Raw genomic sequence first — 20,545 nt, 5'->3', positions numbered from 1 at the left:
TTCTGTTGCCCATTCCACCCATATCTGGTGATTTTGTGACTTTTTTGTTTGTGATACCAGGTATTACTAATAACTATGTTATTTCTCAGGCAGAAATCTAGGAGTCTGCTTCCCTCAGAGTTCCTTGGTCCCCATTCATGTGTGCCTATGACGCTTTCATATCCTTGCCTATCAGACCCTACTTGGGCATTCATGTCACCGATAACAATGGTTCCTTCACCTCTAACTTGCTCTTCCAAGCATTCTTCAAACAGGTCTTTCTCTGAACTATCACAACCTCCTGAATGATACTAATGTTCTGGGCAGGGTTTAATTTTAGATTGATTTGAATAATCCTGTCAGATTTGAAGTTTATGTCTATTACATGCTATTTCATTGAATGGTCCATTATAACACTCACTCCATTCTTAGTTCAACTTCCTCCCGACCAATATAGATGATAACCTTCCCTGAGTTCTTTTGACCATTGACAGAATTTCTGTAGCTACGGGTATAAGCTGATTGTTGTTGAGAGTACCTTTGGTAAGGTATTTTAGGCGTAGTGAGTGGGTATGTGTCAGGATGGAAGGAAATGTGTATAGTGGTTGGAAATTAGCTGAGGGAGTGTCGAGGTGGAGATGGTATGCTATTCTTATTGCGTGTCGATCACGACTGTGTAGTTTGAAGTAGTCAGTCGGGTGGGTATTGATCCACGTTAAGGAAGCGTATGTGATTACTGTTCTAATGAAGGATTTATGTATGTTTATTATTTGTTTGGGTTTGAGTCCCCAGGTGTGTTCAGTAAGGGTTCGCAGGCCTCGGAATCTACGTATTGCTTTAGTGTAGATTTCGTGAAGATGATGGGACCATTCGAGATTATTTTGAAATTTAATTCCTATATAATTTAACATTTTTGTTTCTATGAAGGGAATGTTGTACATCGTTAGGTTGATTTTGTTACGCAGTTGGCAAATACGTGATTTTTTTAAAAACTATGAATTGAGTTTTGTTTGGGTTGACTGAAATATGCCAAGAATTTAGCCGGGTTTCTAGTTTATTTAAGTAGCTCTGTATATATATTTTTGTTTAATGCTGTATGACTGTTCTATTGCCAAGATAGCTAAGTCATCAGCGTACTCAGTGGTACTCCCTGAATCTGCCTCATCATGGTTATCTGTGTTATCAGGAGTATCTCAGGGCAGTATTCTGGGACCCCTACTCTTTGTTCTCTATATCGATGACATAATTTGTTGCACCCGAAATAGTCAGTGTTCCCTCCTCTTGTACGCCGACGACCTGAAAATCCTAAGAGAAGTGTCTACGCCTGATGACTGTGACGAATTACAGACTGTTCTCAATTCGTGTGGTGACTGATTTAAGAAATGGAATCTTTCTCCCAATTTCAAGAAGTGCAATACAATCTCCTTTTCATTGCTAAAGCAAGGAATGAACACTGCATATACCATCCACGGAAATACATTGCAATCGGCTTCTCAGGTAAGAGACCTAGGTGTTATAATAGACTGTAAACTAACCTTCTCTGCTCACATTCACTCCATAAAATCCCGTGCTATGCGTACTCTAGGCATTCTTTACAGGTTTACTGAAATTAATGATATTAACGCCTTAAAATTATACTTTGTCTCGTGTGTTCTCCCCATTATTGACTTTTGTTCCCCTATTTGGTCCTCATCTGCTATCACAAACATATCTCAACTAAACAGTATTTTTAACTTTTTCACTTTCATTGTTAAGACTCGCAATCCTGTTTTTAAGAACAAAACTAAATCTGACATTATGAACTATCTGGGTATACTTGACCTGAGAAGCCGTTTACAGTTCTCTGATCTACGTTACCTCCATAAAATAATCAATGGCTACACCAAATGTAATTCTCTTCCAGCGTACTTCCCTATACACGTTCCTCCCCGCCCTACACGCAACCGGCGCACCCATCATGTGTCCCATCCGCGCCTAACCTTACAACAACGCTCTATCTTCCACCGTCTCCCTACTCTTGGTAATTCACTACCCGATATCGACATACTCACACCTTTCGCATCCTTCAAATAAAAAATTAAAAGATTCCTTTGAAGTCCTCTCCAGGTTTTCACTTTCTTCCGTCCCTCCAACCCTTGACCTTTCTTCTTCCTAATTTCTGAAACCGACACTTCCCAGTTACCGTTTTCATTGTTGTTACATTGTTACTGTTAAAATTGTTAACTATTGTTGTTACTTAATATTATTGTTTATACCTTTGTTATCTTTTATACTTATTTAAAATTATTATTATTATTATTATTATTATTATTATTATTATTATTATTATTATTATTAGTGTAAAATGGCCCTCCAAAGGCTGTATCTAATAATTAAATAAATAAATAAAAAAAGTATTTGTATATAGTCGTAGGGGTGGTTCAGGGTGTGGGATGTCGTAAGTATAGAGTATGTGTAGGAACCAGTAGCGTAGCCAGGATTTCAGTTTAGGGGGGGCCCATTTTTAGGTGACCAAACTTCCAGAGTTTAGGTGGTATAGAATACCTAAAAAGGAAATTAGTGTCCTTGGATCCAAGTAAGAGTGGTGGATTCGTGCGGATTCCGGAAGCTAATAGTAATCATCATCATCATCATCTTCTTCTTCTTCTTCTTCTTCTTCTTCTTCTTCTTCTTCCTCCTCTTCTTCTTCTTCTTCTTCTTCTTCTTCCGTTTTTCCTACATCTGTGGGGGTCACGGGTGCGAACTGTGTCATACATGTGAATTTGGCCCTATTTTACGGCCGGATGCTCTTCCCGACGCAATCCTATATGGAGGGATATAATCACTGTTGTGTGTTTCTTTGGTGTCTGGTAGTGTAGTATGTTGTCTGAATATGAAGAGGAAAATGTTGGGACAGACACCAAGTCCCCAAGCCAGAATATAAATACGGTAATTTTATTATAATAATGGTCATGTGATAAGCTATAAAGAAGTGACATTTTATACGATTAATGCGGCAAAGAAACACACACATACACGTCGTAAAGGTTTCTCGCCCTTCTCCATGGCTAGATGTTGAATCCAAGAGAATGATGGCCACCGTGACTCGTTATTTCGACATTATAAACAAACCTTAGATGACACAGACTTCGAATCTTACCGCATCTTAAGAAATCGCACAAAGCAGTTAATCAGAAATAAAAAATGTGCATATTTCCGTAATTTAGTTAACAACTTTAATTCCAATCGCGCACGGGACCAATTTAGAGCTCTGGGAATAGGAAAACATCAACAGAGCCAGACTACTCCTGACATTCTACTTGACGAACTGAACGATTACTCTAGTGGAATAAATATTCAACCTACCCCAATTAACTGCACCAAATCCACCAAATCACCGCCCTCCCCTCCAGCCAATCCACCATTCACATTTCACAGTGTCACAGAAAATCAGATTAAAAAGGCTTTGTACTCGATTAAATCAAAGGCCACGCGTGTAGATGATAATCCTATTACTTTTATACATAACATTATTGGTGCTGTCCTACCTATACTGACGCACATACTGAACTACTGTTTACTAAACGGAATTTTCCCCTACTGTCTGGAAAACAGACAATATTGAATATTATACTGGTACCTAAGAGTTTAGACCCACAATCTCTCTCTGACATTCGTCCTGTGTTCATGCTCCCTGCGCTTTCTAAAGCCTTTGAACGTTTAGTATATGAGCAAGTTCTGGAATACCTAAATAAAAATGCTCCTTTGGACCCTTTGCAATCTGGATTTAAGAAGGGTCGCAGTACCGCGACAGCACTTTTGAAGGTAAGAAGAAACGCTATAGACAAACGACTGCTCACTAAACTTATCATTCTTGACTTCAGTAGCACCTTTGACACTATAGAAATTCCGACTATGATAAAGTAAATGGAACTGCTACATTTCGACCTGGTTGCGCTTAAGTTTCTTAGTTATTATTTGAGTAACCATCAACAGCGTGTAATAGTAAACGGCAAGGCCTCTAAATGGAAAATGAAACTTAGTGGTGCCCCGCAGGGCAGTATTCTAGGGCCCGTACTTTTCTGTATTTATATCAATGACATACCATCCGTGACAGGAAATAACATATCGACACTGCAAGACAAGATATTAACAATGACCTCTGATGACTCAGTATATATGCACAACGAAATTCTCTTATACTAAACTCCACAAAATCTCAGGCAATCATAATTGGACCACGAAAATTACTGAGCTGCTCAAACAATGTCGCAATCCCACCTATCCTACTGAATGGGAACATTATTCCCCACAGTAAACCGGTTAAAAATATTGGCTTAATTATGAATGAAACACTTGATTGTTCTGGTCACACGAAAGAAATACGTAAAAAAAACCTTTGGAGTGCTTCACCCTCTTAAACGGCAGAGGGATATATTTCCATTTGAGCTAAAGGCAAAACTAATACAGACACTCATTCCCCCTATTCTTGATTACTGTTACGTTATATTAGTTGATATGACGAGAGAAGAAATACTTAAACTTCAACGAGCACTGAATTCCTGCCTGAGATTTATTTACAACATCGGGTACGATGTTCATACCACCCCATACTATCACGCTGTCTCATGGCTGAAGCCTGATAAACGTCGGCAGCTACACACTTTAACGATGGTGTTTAGGAGTGTTAGCTGAAAGTCAGCCACTGCATATTTCTTCTAAATTCACCTTTTTATCATCATTTCACAACTTAAATACACGTTCTAGATCTTATCTTTCTATTCCACTGCACCGCACAAATACAATTAATAGATTATTTGTGGTGATCGGCGTCACATTATGGAATTCCCTGTCAGCTCAGGTCAGAGAAACTAGCTCTTTATTAAGATTTAAGGTCACCTGCCGAGACGTCCGACTCGTTGGCTGAATGGTCAGCGTATTGGCCTTCGGTTCAGACGGTTCCGAGTTCGATTCCCGGCCGGGTCGGGAATTTTAACCTTCATTGGTTAATTCCAATGGCCCGGAGGCTGGGTGTTTGTGCTGTCCCCAACATCCCTGCAACTCACACACCACACATAACACTATCCTCTACCACAATAACACGCAGTTACCTACACATGGCAGATGCCGCCCACCATCATCGGAGGGTCTGCCTTACAAGGGCTGCACTCGGCTAGAAATAGCCACACGAAATTAAATTAAACCTGCCGAGACTACCTACTGAGGACAGCTGACTGAATGGTTGAAGTGTGAATGTGTGCGTGCCTGAGGATGTCATTTTTAAGAGTTTTTAATATTGAAATGAAATGGCGTATGGGTTTTAGTGCCAGGAGTGTCCTAGAACATGTTAGGCTCGCGTCGGGATGAGAATGTAATGATGATGAAGACGACACATACACCCAGCCCCCGTGCTAGCGAAATTAACCAATGATGGTTAAAATTCCCGACCCTGCTGGGAATCGAATCCAGGACCCCTGTGACCAAAGGCCAACTCGCTAACCATTTAGCCATGGAGCCGCACTTTTCAATATTAATTAGTTTTAATATTAATTTAGTTAGTAATGTATTTAAATTTATTTTTAAAACTAAAAATTTATGTAGTTTTAACTGTTTTACGTATCTCAGTATTCTATTTGAGATTTTGATTAGTATGTGGTTAAGTATACGAGAGGGCCTCGAGCCCTAACTTCGCCACTGTAAAAAAAGGCACTAATAAATAAATAAGTAAATATAGAATGTAAGGGGTATGGGTATATATATTTTGTTAGTTGGTAAAGAAAAATATATGTCACAACATACGCTAGGGAGTGTTTACCTTGTCCTATTTGTTTTCCTAGCGGTTAGGGCAGCGCAGTTGTGAGCTTGCATCCGGGAACCAGTGGATTCGAACCCTTCTGTCGGCAGCCCTGAAAATGGTTTCCCGTGGTTTCCCATTTTCACACCAGGCAAGTGCTGGGGCTGTACCTTAATTAAGGGAACGGCCGCTTCCATCCCACTCCTACGCCTTTCCTATCCCACCGTCACCATAAGGCCTATCAGTGTCGTTGCGACGTAAAGCAAATTGTTAATTCGTTTCCCTCGCAAGCCTAGGGTGCAGAATATAGTAGCATTAAGTTACAGTTTTATGACGCTAATATTCGTATGTATAATTTTTATTAACGTGCCAGAAACCAACGACATGGAGCTGTTGCCATTTCAACACCGTTTTGAGGGCCACCGACCAAAGTCGGGATTTGAACCTGCGAACTCGGACTCAGAAGGACAGCGACTTAACCAACTGAACCACTTGAAAAGGAGGCGTTTGTGATTATTGTTATAAATAGATTCAGTTAGTATGTTTACACAGGTTTTATGAAGAGCATTTATTGAGGCGCACGTTTTCCAACTGTCCTAAATGCACGAGACCGGACGGAAGAACTAGCTGGAAGCTAAAGAGCCTTGCAGGGGTGTCGCTTACTTCTCTGTACACTTTTCCAAACCAAACTCCATGACGTAACAGCCCCGAAGGGCCATCGCCTACCAAGCGACCGCTGTTCAGCCCGAAGTCCTGCAAATTATGAGGTGTCCTGTGGTCAGTACGACGAATCCTCTCCGCCGTTATTCTAGGCTTTCTAGACCGGGGCCGTTATCTCACCGTCAGATAGCTCCTCAATTATAAGCTCGTGGGCTGAGTGTACCTCGAACCAGTCCTCAGATCCAGGTAAAAACCCTGACCTGGCCGGGAATCGAACCCGAGGCCTCCGGTAAGAGGCAGGCAAGCTACCCCTACACCGCGGGGTCGGCTTGTTACTTTCAGGTCACCTTATTTTAGAATTGGTCTTAAGGCATCCTGCATTCGATGCCCGCCACTGACAGAGTTAAGAAAGGCATGGGATCGGGAAGATACAGCCTTGTTTGTGGGTGCAATAGAGTTGGCCATGAGTCTCCCGTGATCGAAATACCTACGACCTGGCAGGTAGTCACCTTCACGGGGCGTCGTACCAAAGTGGTTCTTTTTTTTTAGAAAAAAAATTAAATGAAGATTCTACTTCCTCACAAACGAAGAACGATATTATCAATTTTACGAACAGTTTCAATAATGCAGACGGTTTAGAGTACAGAAGCTATGATTTCGATTGTTGGATATAATTACATGGCAAGAATCAAAACCATCAATATCTACAGAAGATCCGTCACCGCACTCGGTAGGACCGGCTTTCTTTTCATATCCACCGGGCTAGTTGGCCGTGCGGTTAAAGGCGCACAGCTGTGTGCTTGCATCCGCTTCGAACCCCACTGTCGGCAGCCCTAAAGATGGTTTTCCGTGGTTTCCCATTTTCACACCTTAATGACAGCTGATGGCGGAGCTGTTGAGGATCCAACCAGCCTTAGGGCTGAAGACTGAACATACAACATACAACTAAGGCTACGGCCGCTTCCTTCCCACTCCTAACCCTTTACTTTCCCATCGTTGCCACAAGACCTGCGGTGCGACGTAAAGCAAATTCTAAATACAAAATAAAACATCTTTTCACAACCCCTTCCATGGAAAAGTTGTATCTACGCTACCGGCCATTGAAATTGTTTCGTGGGTACGCCACTGCATCCACTCACCATTTAAGGTACAAGGTAAGCCCGAAGAATGGTTGATACTCAAAATACACCATCATAAATGATGCGGTTATTACTCAAAAGTACTAAAGAAAGGTAAGGCACGCGACCTAGTGTTTTAAGTAGAATCTGTATCAATAGAACGTGACTTCCCATTTTAAAAATGTTTCATGCATCGACTGCGACTCAAGCCTCGGCCGTCTTGATGAGAAGATAGAACCATTGGAACTGAGTTATCACGTCCGCTAATTACAAGATAGTTACATGCACTTTTGATGGTGCCATTTGAAGTTCTAATCAGTCCCCGGGCATTTGACAAAATATATAGACCTACCTATAGAACTAAGGTACGCATGTGCCTTCGGGCTGAGGACTAAACATACATACATATATACATTGAGCCCTGCTAGTAGATTCTTTGTCGCTACGTTAATTCGTCATTTCGGCGTAAGTTTTAAGTTGTTCGTATCGTACGTAAAACAACGGCTGGGTCAGGGGTTTTTAATAGTAAATTATTAATATTCATGGCCTGGAGACTGGGTGTTTGTGTCGTCCTTAACGTTCCTTTCCTCAAATTAGTAAGAGTATCTGCCACGAATGTTAATTGTTGCTGTCTTGCATTTTAGATAGTTACTAGCTGATGTACGCATGCTTCGCTACGGGATTCTCAGAAAGACTGATTTTGTGGCTTTCCTAACTGAAGTCAATATAGGTCATTACAAGAACGTCGGTAGGAGTGTAGCGATTAAAAGCAACTTTATCATATAAAATACTCGATCAAATGAAAAACTGCACATTTTCCCACTTTTAACGAAAAGTACTACGGTGCTAGTCTAACAGTCCAAAGTTCCAGTGCTGGAATGAGCAGGCCGCAGACAGCCGTGAACGCTTCTCTGCCCTTATTCCGTTAAATATGCAATATGCTTATTCCAATCTGTGACTCAGAGTAAGGATTGAATAGCTCGAATGCTATGATGGACCAGTGTGTTACGTAGCAGTAGTATCGGAAAATTTATGAAACAGAGGAATGGCGTGCTAAAGAAGAAAGTTACCTAACTCCCCAGCTACTTCCCGCCAATATTTAGGTAGACTGTTACACTCGTACGACTGAGCGAGTTGGCCGTGTGGTTAGGGGCGCGCAGCTGTGAGCTTGCATCCGGGAGATAGTGGATACGAACCCCACTGTCGGCAGTCTTGAAGATGTTATTCCGTAGACACACCAGGCAAATGCTAGGGCTATACCGTAATTAAAACCAAGGCCGCTTTCTTCACACTCATAGCCCTTTTTCTATCCCATCGTCGCCATAAGACCTAACTGTGTCGGTGCGACGTAAGGCAAATTAAAAAAAAATACTCGGTACCGGTACGCAGCAGTAATCCTATCTATCGGATGTGTGTCAACAGAAGACAAAGCACATCACAACAAACAATGGTCAATGTAATGTTATTGTTGATCAATTTTTTGAGCTTTCTATATTGTAGGCCTTCATATTTAGTATTCTTTCGACTCTGTGATCTTAGGGCGTCTTATAAAATTATTTATAGCGTATACTGTAGTTCCTTATTCTTCGGCTTTACATACCGATTTTTCATAAAATCCTGTCTATCCATTTTCTCGTGACTGGGTGCTGATAAGGACTTAAGTAACAAAAATCCAAATTCTTGAATATCTCTGATCATAGCCGGTATGGTAACAATGTATAAGACATAAATGATCGGAAATATAATACCATACCGTATAACTTTAGTTATGTAGTATTTAACGATACGACCAGTAATAACATAATTATTTGGGAATTAAATTTTAGGCCTACCCCTAAACTACCATTTCATTCAGCGTGAATAAAATTATTTATGGCCTAGATTATAGCGACTTATTCTCCGACTTTGCATGCCGATTTTAATGAAGATAGGACCACTAATAACATAAATATTTGAGAATTCCATTCCCTATACCATTTTTCTCAGCGTGAATAAAATTATTTATGGCCTAGATTATAGCGACTTATTCCTCGACTTCCCCTACCGATTTTAGTTAAGATACGGCCATTAACAACAAATATTGGAGAATTAAATTTTACGCCTTTCCCTAAACTACCATTTCGCTCAGTGTGGGTAAAATTATGTATGGCCTAGATTATTGCGACTTATTACCCGACTTTGTATAACGATTTTCATTAAATTATCTTCAGCTGTTTTCTCGTGATGCGTGTACATACATACAGACGGACAGACAGACAGTCAAAAATTACGGAAAAGTAAAAAATGCACTTCCTTGCTACTGTGGGCACGACTGATACAGAAATACCATCCTTTAGTCCGACACTTGTAGTGGGTAACGGAAGATGTCGAAATGTAAATAATGAACCTTCATGCCACACCGAGTCAAAGTCTATTTTCAATATCTAGGCATATTAATGCCGGTAGTCGGTTGGTTTTAATATGTCTGTTAAGGGATAAAGTAATGTGGAAGAGGTGGTCTTGGATAGAAAATTGTGTTCGGAAGCCGGCTTGGGAGGGGGAGATTAAATTTAGGGAGTTTAAGTATCGGTACATACGTTTACATAGTATTCCTTCAAAATTTTTAGATAATACGGTTTATTAGGCGTTACGAAATATTCACTATTAAAAGTGAATAGTGAAAGTGAAAAGTGAATAAAAGTGAGTAAGGTAGTTGCTTTCCCCCAGTGTTCTGGAAAAACACCGGTATATAGCATAGTATTGAATATCGTACATACGATATGTATTAATATTAATGGGCTCCTTTGATATGTCGGCAGGTAATATGATCTGATCCTGGAGCAGTATTTCGTTTGTATTTTATACATTTTTGAATTTCTGTGGGGTAATTTGTGCATTTAAAGGATGGGTAAAGTCTACGTCTTTGAAGTGAATGAACGAAGGCTGTAATTATTGTGGTAGGTCGGGGTTACAGTATTGTCGTATTTTTGGTTAGTCTGGATTGTCATGGCACGGTAGTGTTGACGGGCTGAAAATATTTGAATAATAAGGGGCAAATGTATCTGCTTGTTGCTTATCAGTGATAGGAGGCGGGTTGGGAGGATTGTGTGTAAGATAGGATGGTGTAGGGTTTTTAGTTTTAGTTCATCTATTAAACGTTGTCCAAACTGTTATTGGTTCGTGCATGTCTGACAGTTCTGAGCAGGCTGTAGTCCATTGTTTTTGTCTGATTGCTTTAATATACTGATCTAGTGTGTCTCATAGATCGTCGGTGTTTCCGTAAGGTCCTGGGGTCACGGGTTCGAATGTAAGAATTGTAATCGTCGTGTGCTAGTTTAAGTGCTTTAGGCGGTCTAGGTGGTTTCGTACGATGGTAGGAATGTCGCAGTATGTGTAGGTTATCTGTGGTTATTATAGCTTGCTCTACCAGTTTTATTAGGAAAAGTAGGTTGGGGTGGGAGGAGGATAGTTATGTAGTTCTGTTATTGTTTGTCGATAGTTTTTCCAGTTAATTTGAGAAAATCGTCTTGCAGGAGGAGGTCGAAAATGTGTGCTTGTTGTATAGGTAATCTTGGGATTGGTAATGAGAGCTGGGGCGTGATCTGAATCTATAGGTAGGAGCTTTTCTATGCTGGGATTAATGGATAGGGATGGCGAGATGATGAGGGCGTCTGGGGTGGAGTTGGAATTGGGGCGGGTATGGAATGGGAAACGAATCTGTAATCCCCGGATGTCACTGATAAGATTATCAAAATGTTATTTTGAGTAACATTATATGAATGTATATTTATGTCGGCAACAAAGATGTAATTATTAAATTTTCAATGTATATAATGAATAAAATCGACTGGAGGAGAAGCAGTAGATGTTAGGCGTAACAGTCACATTGTTTGGAAGAAAAGTTTCAATTGTTAGGTATTCTTTAAAGTTGTAATTTGCATGTTATCCCCTTTCTTATTCCAACAGTCACATCTCTGCGAGCTTTTCCTTGTCTACCTGCGCGGAATAATTGATATTTTGAAAAGTTAGGCTGTTGCTTAGGGGTGAGAGAAGTTTCATTTAAAATAAAGACATCCGGTTCGTACAGATCAAGCGAAGTATCCAGTAGAGCGCGGTTGGCATTTATTGATCTGATGGTAGCATAGTAGATTTTTTCCTATGTTAGTTTATTAAAGGAACTGCATTAAGGGGAAAATGCAAAGTGAATTATATTCCCCGAGTATGCGATATCCATGTGTGTGTTAAATACCGCAAATGTCCTCTGACAACTGGGAAATTTCTGTGAGTGGGCACAAGTTTGTCTCAGTGACCGCAAATGTCCGTGATTTTGTGATGACCGCAAATGTCCGGACACCGATAGAACTAATAGGTCAGAAGTTACAAGTTGTGAGCCCCTGTGGCAGCTCTCTAGTTAGGTCTATATGAATAGAGTTTATCAGCCATCTTGCATAGCAGCCGTTGTCGCAGTTCTCGAATGTTAGGCTGATAAAACTAATAGGTCATAAGTTACAAGTTGTGAGCCCCTGAGGTAGCTCTGTAGAATGACATTCCTTTGCTTCATACATTATTTCTGATACTGCTGCTGCGTAACACACTGGTTCATTATAGCATTTCAGCTATTCGATCCCTACTCTGATGCGCTGTTTTGAATGAGCAGAGGCTCACTTAGTAGTAGTAGTATGACTTGGCCTAGAATTACAATTTAGGTCTATTCCAAATTATAGCACCACAGTTCACTAAATAACTCAAAATACAACCCTGAAAAGAACCGTTTCTTAAGAAAAGCTTCTTCCTCTTCACTTTTATTAAATTCAACATTCATTTTATTCCGAATTAGCAAGAAGGGGGGGTTCTCCTCTGGAAAAATTTGCCTCCAACTCAGATACATTTTTCCGCCGCCAGTGTAGTGAATTGAGATTTTCCGACTCATCGGATACTCCTAGGAAACAGATTAGTAAACGGGCATAGTTTTTGCCCTGGAACTCTCCACTATTCGACCCCCCACCCCCACCTCCCGCCGAAAAAAGACGAAGAGTGTTGTTCACGGATCACGGTTCTCTGCGGCTTGGTCATTCCAGCTCTGGAACTTTGGACTGTTAGATCGGCAGCGTAGTAATGTTTGTTAAAAGTGAGCAAATGTGTGGTTTTTCATTTAATCGAGTATTTCATATGAAAGCATTGCTTTTAACCGCGCCATTCCTATTGACGTCATTGTAATGAGTGTAATGACCTATGTTCATTTCAGTTGGGAAAACCACTAACTCAGCCTTTCTGAGGATGTAAAAAGGCAGGTGGAGAGTGAGTGTCTGCCATTATAATGAAAACTCATCAGCCTGATTGTGACTAATGGTAGGCAAGCGGGCCTACCATTGCAATGAAAATTCCCTAACCCAGTCTTCGAATGAGAAAAGACGTTTGGTGATTTCCCCGTCGCGTTTCTGGGGTAACGTTAAGAGCTATGCAATTTAATACAATCTTGCTCACAAAGTGTACTCTACCTAACCTAGAATTCTGTACACAATGTAGAATTTCGTAGCGAAGCACGGGTACATCAGCTCGTTTAGAATAGGAAAACGCCTTAGCTAACCTCAAACTTATTCTCGACACCACGTAGGCATACCGCTGTTTTATTATTGACTTCCAAATAGTCACGATGCGTATTCTTAATCCACTTCTCTCTTAATGTATTTTACCTTTAGCAACCTTAGCCGTAGTTCGACTTAAACCCGGTACACAGCACGATGAAAAGAAACACATTCTCACATTAATGTGCATAATTGCAGATCCTATTTCTTTTTCCTAGTGACTTTTCGTCGCACCGACACAGATAGGTCTTATGGCGACGATAATTGCAGATCTTAAGTGTCTACTGACTTATAAAAACATTCACGCACATGTATTTTACCCAGAAACTAATATATTTCGTCAAATTACATGCAATTACACTGACTGCAATGCGGAAGCAAGGAATCCACGTTTGAAGCATTCTCGGGCACTCCAATCGCCATCTTGGGACAATAGAGAGTAATATTGAGGTGGTGGTGGTGATAATTGTTTGAAGAGAAAGTACAACTAGGCAACCATCTTCTATATGGAAGGGATGCGACACTTCGAAAAATGAAGGTATCGGCCAAAGAAAGACAAGGGTCACTTAGGTCATAAAAATGAACGACTCCCTAGGCGTCTAATGGTCTAATACCGCCAGGGTCGGAAAAGAACAAGAGTCGACCAAGGGAGGTCGGATAGGATATATGAAGTGTGGAGGTGAGGTTAGTTCAGTTGCCATAGCTTTTCCAGAAAAAAAAATCCTGGTAACGTGACCATTCAGATAAGAGTGAGGTTAAGATGTCCCAAGCCAAGCTGCCTTACTCAAAACACTGTCTTTCTCTGTGAAGGTTGAGCTCATTAACGTCCTTTGTCCATGCGTTTACTGCTACGTGCTGAAAATAGACTAGAATAGGGAAATAAAAGACATCACATACCTGTTGCAGCTGTAATATATGAAATTTTGCCACAGAAATTCTCGTTCCAGTACCGATAATATAACATTTTATGGAATATGCCTTTATAAAAAAAATAATTAGAGATATGACCAATATCTCAGAACCGGGCTGATTAGCTCAGGCGGCAGATTCAATCCTGGCTCAGTCCGGTGGTATTTGAACGTGCTCAAATATGTCAGCCTCGAGTCGGTAGATATCTGGCACGTAAAAGACAAAATCCCGGCACCTCCGCGGCTCCGAACACCGAAAAAATAGTTAATGGAACGTAAAGCAAATAACACTATTTAATGTCTCAGAAAGGGCCGAAATATGACCTCAAAGGCAAAACAAATACCAGCCATTTCTATTAGAAAACTTACAAAATAGGTTTTTACGAACTTAGAAATCAAACTAAAGATTTTTGAATAATGATGATAACGAGGTAGGGAGAGGGTGTAAGCGGTATCGGCACATAGCCTACTCGTGTCGAATAATGCGAGACGATCTGCTTAAGGCTTTACGTCACCATCCGACAGATGAATCGCCATCGACAGCGTCATATGCCCTCACTCGTGCGGAGAGGTTTGGAACACCGACGGGGCTCAAATCGGCTATCCACGGTGTCAGACGCTGGTCACCAGGTGGAGAAACATTTAAAGACGGCACAATTTATATTGGTTAATTCTATTGTTTTATTTTGTTAATGCTTTATTTTATAATAGTCCTGATTTAATAGATTGATTTTTCGAAAACCCGCACGTGCTGTGTAAATTTGCCAAGTTCTTTCTTATTTCGGGGAGGGGGGGGGGCGTTGAACCCCATATACACCCCTCCCTCTCCCCCCTGGGTGATGGTGGTGGTGGTGATTTTCGTTTTAAGAGAAAGTATAACGAGGTAACCATCCTCTATTAATACTAATCAGAGGGAAAATATGGAAGGGTCCGACACTTCTAAAAATGAAGGCATATCCAAAGAAAGGCAAGGGTGACCTAATACTGTCGGGGTCGGAGAAGAAGATATGACCAAAGGATGTCGGACAGGATAGATGAAAGTGAGGAGCCTGACATAAGTGGAAGAAATGCTAGGACTTAGGTCGACAACTCACGCTCCAAAGTTGAAAGTATCTGGGGCCCTCACTCTGGGTACGGCTTTAACTAGACGATTGACAAGATATAACTAATACCTTGAGACACTCGGGACTTATCCAGTTGAGTTTGGAAGGAAGTGCAGGGGAGACCAAAATTGTGGACTGACAAAGTAGCTGTAGGATATGGAAGTAATGCTGAGTCGCTGAGTTAGTGCGGCAATAAACCATTAGTGGGTGAGGGCGGCAGAATAACAGCCTGCCTGTCGTAAGATGCAACCAGGGGAGCGTGGATTGACGACTATGGTTCCCTCAGCTGAGTCTGGTGTGCCAGTCTCCTCACTTTCATCCTTTCTGTCCGGCTTCCCTTGGTCAGCTCTTGTTCTCTTCCGTTCCCGACGGTATTAGGTTTGCGTGACCTAGGGAATTTTTCATTTTCACGCCCTTCATAGCCCTATACCGATACCGATCTCCTGACTGATCGTTCCACCTACTGATGAGAATATCGAATGTTTTAAGCTATCGGTAGACTACCGATTGTGGAGCGTGACTATCGAATGTTTTCATTCGGTTTGAAATTCAGTAAAATACGTTTTGTACTGCGGTGTTCGGCTGCTAGTAACTAGGAATAAGTCATTTGCTAGTAACTACAAAGATCGAATGTTGGATTGTTGTATTATACTGTACTACCAAATGTTATAACGTGTTTGTTTCATTGGTAATGATACAAGCGGAAATATAGAGACTAGTAACAAACGTTACACAATGTTTGAGTGAAGCGATTGGAAACTAAAATACATTGGTCTATAAAATACTGTAAGATAAAAAGTCCTGATTAAAGTAATTGTGATAATTATGTTTCATTTCAAATTAAGTTCATTTTTGTGTCCCTAACCACAAGTTAATGAATGTAAGATCGTCTGTTCATAAAGTGTACGGTTCCATGGCTAAATGGTTAGCGTGCTGGCCTTTGGTCACAGGGGTCCCGGGTTCGATTCCAGACAGGGTCGGGAATTTTAACCGTAATTGGTTAATTTCGCTGGCACGAAATGTGTCGTCTTCATTATCATTTCATCCTCATCACGACACGCAGGTCGCCTACGGGTGTCAAATCAAAAGACCTGTATCTGGCGAGCCGAACTTGTCCTCAGACACTCCCGGCACTAAAAGCCCTCGGTACCCCATTTCATTTCATTTCATTTTGTTATTAAAATAACAAATGATCGGTAATTTCAGATGAAGGTTAGGTTTACGCCTTATTGTAATAACACCCCATATTAAAGTAATGTGAATACAGCAAACAACACTAAATGAAAAGATAACATATCGGTATTTTCCTAGGACCAAGTAATACTGCATGTACCTATTAATTTAAAAATAATTCCGTTCTTTTAAGGTTAATGTTGTCCGACTCGTTGGCTGAATGCTCAGCGTACTGCCCTTCGGTTCAGTGGATCCCGGGTTCGATTCCCGGCCGCGTCGGGGATTTTAATCGTTTCATTGATTCTTCTGGCTCGGAGACTGTGTATTTGTGTATGTCCCAACACTCTCCTTTTCATATTCACACACCACACTATCAACCACCACAGAAACACGCAATAGTGATTACATCCCTCCATACAGGGTTGGCGTCAGGAATGACATTCGGCCGTAAAACAGGGCCAAATCCACATGTGCGACATAGTTCGCACCCGCGACCCCACAGGTGTGGGAAAAGCGGTAGAAAAAGCAGAAGATTTAAGGTTCATGTTAGATCATTACAGGTTCATGGTTAGTATATGGAAAGCATTTATGAAAACTATAGCATGTTTATCTATTGATAAAGTGCACAGTAATAAAATGTAATTTATTATTATGAGTCAGATATCTATTCATTTATAATAAATGACCCAAGATGCTCACTTCTGCGAGGGGGAAATAAATCCGAACATATTATTTGCTTGATTTAGTTTATATTATCAAAGATAAGGTTTATATGTTTACATTATAATTCGCGCCAGTCCAGGGGCTCATGCCAAAGAGTACATTATGTTCTACTATCAACTCTGACTTCACTCCGTGACGAAAGAGGCCGATTTTAGCGCTGACAAGCGGAAACAATTGGAATATGCGATCCGAATTAAAAACCCAACGAGCTAGAAAGAGGAAAAACCGAATGCAAACGGAAACAATCAGATGTAACGGTAGTTGAAAGACCAACGACATGAAAGGTTGCATAAAAATCGCTAACTGTAGTTCAGTTTTGATCGAACTTGTGTAACACTCAGATCACTGAACCAAGTTCAGTGTTGAATTAAGTTCTACGAAACAGAGTTGACAACATCGTTAAATAAGAGAGATAATCGCGATTGTATCGAATGTGCGATTTAGATAGAAACGATCGACAATTCTCGACGCCATTCGACATTCATTTGTCTGCGATACGTAAACAAAGCCGCAAAATGGACAAGCAAGAGTGTAGTAAGAAGACGTGTACTGCAAATTTTAAGAAAGAGGAGAAAGATATGTTAATTGATATTGCGTTAGAACACTAGGAAATTATAGAAAATAAAAAGACCGACAGCTCCACTACGAAGTCTAAGGAGGAAGCTTGGAAACGAATAACGTTGGAGTACAATTCCAGGAACGTGGTCCAGCGGGGATGGAAGTCTCTCAAATTATGTTATGAGAACATGAAGAAGAGAGCAAAACAGGCAAATGCCGAAGATAAGGTACAGTTGTACAAAACGGGGGGCGGTCAGTATATGCCGCCTTCCTTAGACGAAAGTGGGCAAAAACTTATTGCTGCACTTAAGCCGCAGTTTCATTCCATCGTCAGCGAGTTCGACGATGATGGTGGCTTCCATGCGGAAGTTATCACCAAAGTGAAGGACATGGAAGTCCTCATTTCCTGAATGTTCGTCAAGTTTTTTAGTGATAACTGAAGGTGATGAATCTCAAGTAGATGAGCGAAATGGAGAGGCCGTGTGCAGTTCCAATCCAGGACCTTCAACTTCACTGCCTGAAAAGAGGAAGAAAGAAGACATTAGGGAGACTTTTTATAAGAGAAGGCTCGAATGTTTGGAGGAAGAGCATGCAGTGAAAATGAAGATATTGAACTTGGAACTAGAAATATAAATGAAAGAATATCAGAAAAAATGAATGTGTTAATAACAAGTTCATAGTGTAATTAAAAGTTCATAAAGTGTTAATAAAAATTATAGTGTAATTAAAAGTTCAGAAATACCTGAAAGTGTTGTTAATCAGTGCAGTTCTAAGTGATGTGTTTTCTCTTCCATTTCCCTGATTTACAGCATGTTCAGGCAGTTCCTGAATTCTTCTGAAAACAGCATCATCAACATCAGGAGTGTCATCATCTGCATTAATGGCCAAGGTATGTAATACAAATGTTGCCACTACGATAGGTGGAACTGGAAGTAACTTTACTGCTAGTTTCATTCTTAAACACGGAAATCGCCTTTTGACAACACCAAAAGACCGTTCGATTACTGACATTTTCTTCCTGTGTGCCCTGTTATATGCTCGTTCTGCACGGCTTTCTTCGTGCATTGTAGGTGTAAGTAAATAGTGACAACAGCGCTATGCACTATCTCTCAAGAGCACACCTTGGGGAAATTCTCCAGCTTCAAATTGGTCATGAATTCTAGATCTGGTAACAATATTTTGAAAACGAAGTTTTGAATCGCAGACAGTTTGTACATTTAAGGAAAACCAACCATGGCGATTTCTGTATATTTCTGCATTATTGCCACCAGCTGATGTAATTGGTATATGTGCACAGTCTATTGCACCTGGAACTCCAGAAAAGTTGCAAATGTTGTAGAAGTCTCGCATTACCCTTTTTACTTCACCCTTCTCAGTAGGCATCTTGATGAATTGAGGTTTTAGAGCTACAATCTCTCTAGTGACTTTGTGTATAGCCTTACTTACAGTTCCTGTATTTACATTGAATACATCTGCAATTACTATTTGGAAGCTACCAGTTGCGTAAAATCTTAGTGTGAGAAGGATCATGAACATTGGATTCAGTGCATGATTTCGTTTAGTTTGTGTCCTTAATTGCAGATGTAATCTTTGTTCTAGTTCTTCAACTACATGTTTTCCTAGTCGAAACCTTATTTTACATTGTCGTTCATTTAGTTCTAAAAAGGAATTCCTTCTATGTTGAAATACGCGAGGAGCTCTTTGGAGTTCATACTCTCCATTCTCGGATGAAACATCAGAGTAATCTGAAATCTGAAAATAACATAACGTATAGGCCCTAAGCATAAAACATTGGATAACAAACAACTTGTTAATAGTTGGATTATTGTTCAAATAATGACAAATAGCATTACTTACCATTTTACTTTAATCAACAGTAGGCCTATTTATTCTTTTTCTTTGTTACTATGTTATAGACACCTAAATAGATTTACCGGTATTTCTCACAAAAATAATAATTATATTCCTTCTGCTGAACTTAGTTCAACCAGGTTAATCTGAGAAAATTCACCAGTCAGATTTGATCTTCCATCAAGAATACATGATCTTGGATTAATGTTTATACAACCAAAATTCTAAGTTCAACTTGACTGGAAATCAGTTTCAGGTGGTAGAACTCAGATTAAATTTTATGCAACCGGCCCATAGACTGCTAACATACTCGTTACAGCGCCCTTGGTTAAAGCACAGCGAACTAACTGTTGCCTGTAACTGTCATGGAGGCTGCCACTTTTTGGCCTTGATATTTAGCCTATTATCAGTTCATTGAGTTGATGCGATTATTTGTTATTGCAAAATAAAGTTTTATATACAAAGAAGAAGAATATTTTCAAAACACTCTTAATGGTACATTAATGTTATAAAGAAATAAGCGCGGTGAATATGGCAAGCATTTATTTGGTTATACGAATGATTACCGGTACGTATGTAGAAAGATGGCTAATTCATACGCTAAAGGAAGACATATTATACATACAGCAGTTAATTGAGGAATTCACACGTGTAGAAAAGAATACCACTGCCTTTTAATAATATATCTTCAGTTTAATTATGGTGTAATTTGTGAATTTTGCTTCTTGCTCTAGTTTGTTAGGTTTTATGCTTTTGCTATGTATGGCTATTTCCGGAGAGCAGCTGTGCAACAAACAGAATTCACGCCCGTTGGTTCGGGCGTGGAATATTTCCACGGCATCCCCTGTATGTCGTATGGGCCACTAAAAGGTATAACTCTAGGCTCTAAACTTGAGACCACCGGTCCCTGGCTGAGCCTAGCATTCCTTCCACGCACGGTACTTCTACCAGCATCACCGTTTTCATGTTTCTATCGGACCTCACTTGGTTAACCCTCGCCTCATTTCATTCTATTGAATTCATTGTGTACATTTGCTTTAGATTTTTTTTTTCACTTTGTGCGCGCTCTCAAAGGTCTTACTCCATCGTACAACAACATCTCCAGATCTTGTCTATGGTAGATTCAGAACGTTTG

The sequence above is a fragment of the Anabrus simplex genome, chromosome 8 (assembly GCF_040414725.1).
Source record: "Anabrus simplex isolate iqAnaSimp1 chromosome 8, ASM4041472v1, whole genome shotgun sequence".
Classification (NCBI taxonomy): Eukaryota; Metazoa; Arthropoda; class Insecta; order Orthoptera; family Tettigoniidae; genus Anabrus; species Anabrus simplex.
The sequence above is the reverse complement of the archived record's forward strand: the minus strand, read 5'-3'. Positions refer to the sequence as shown.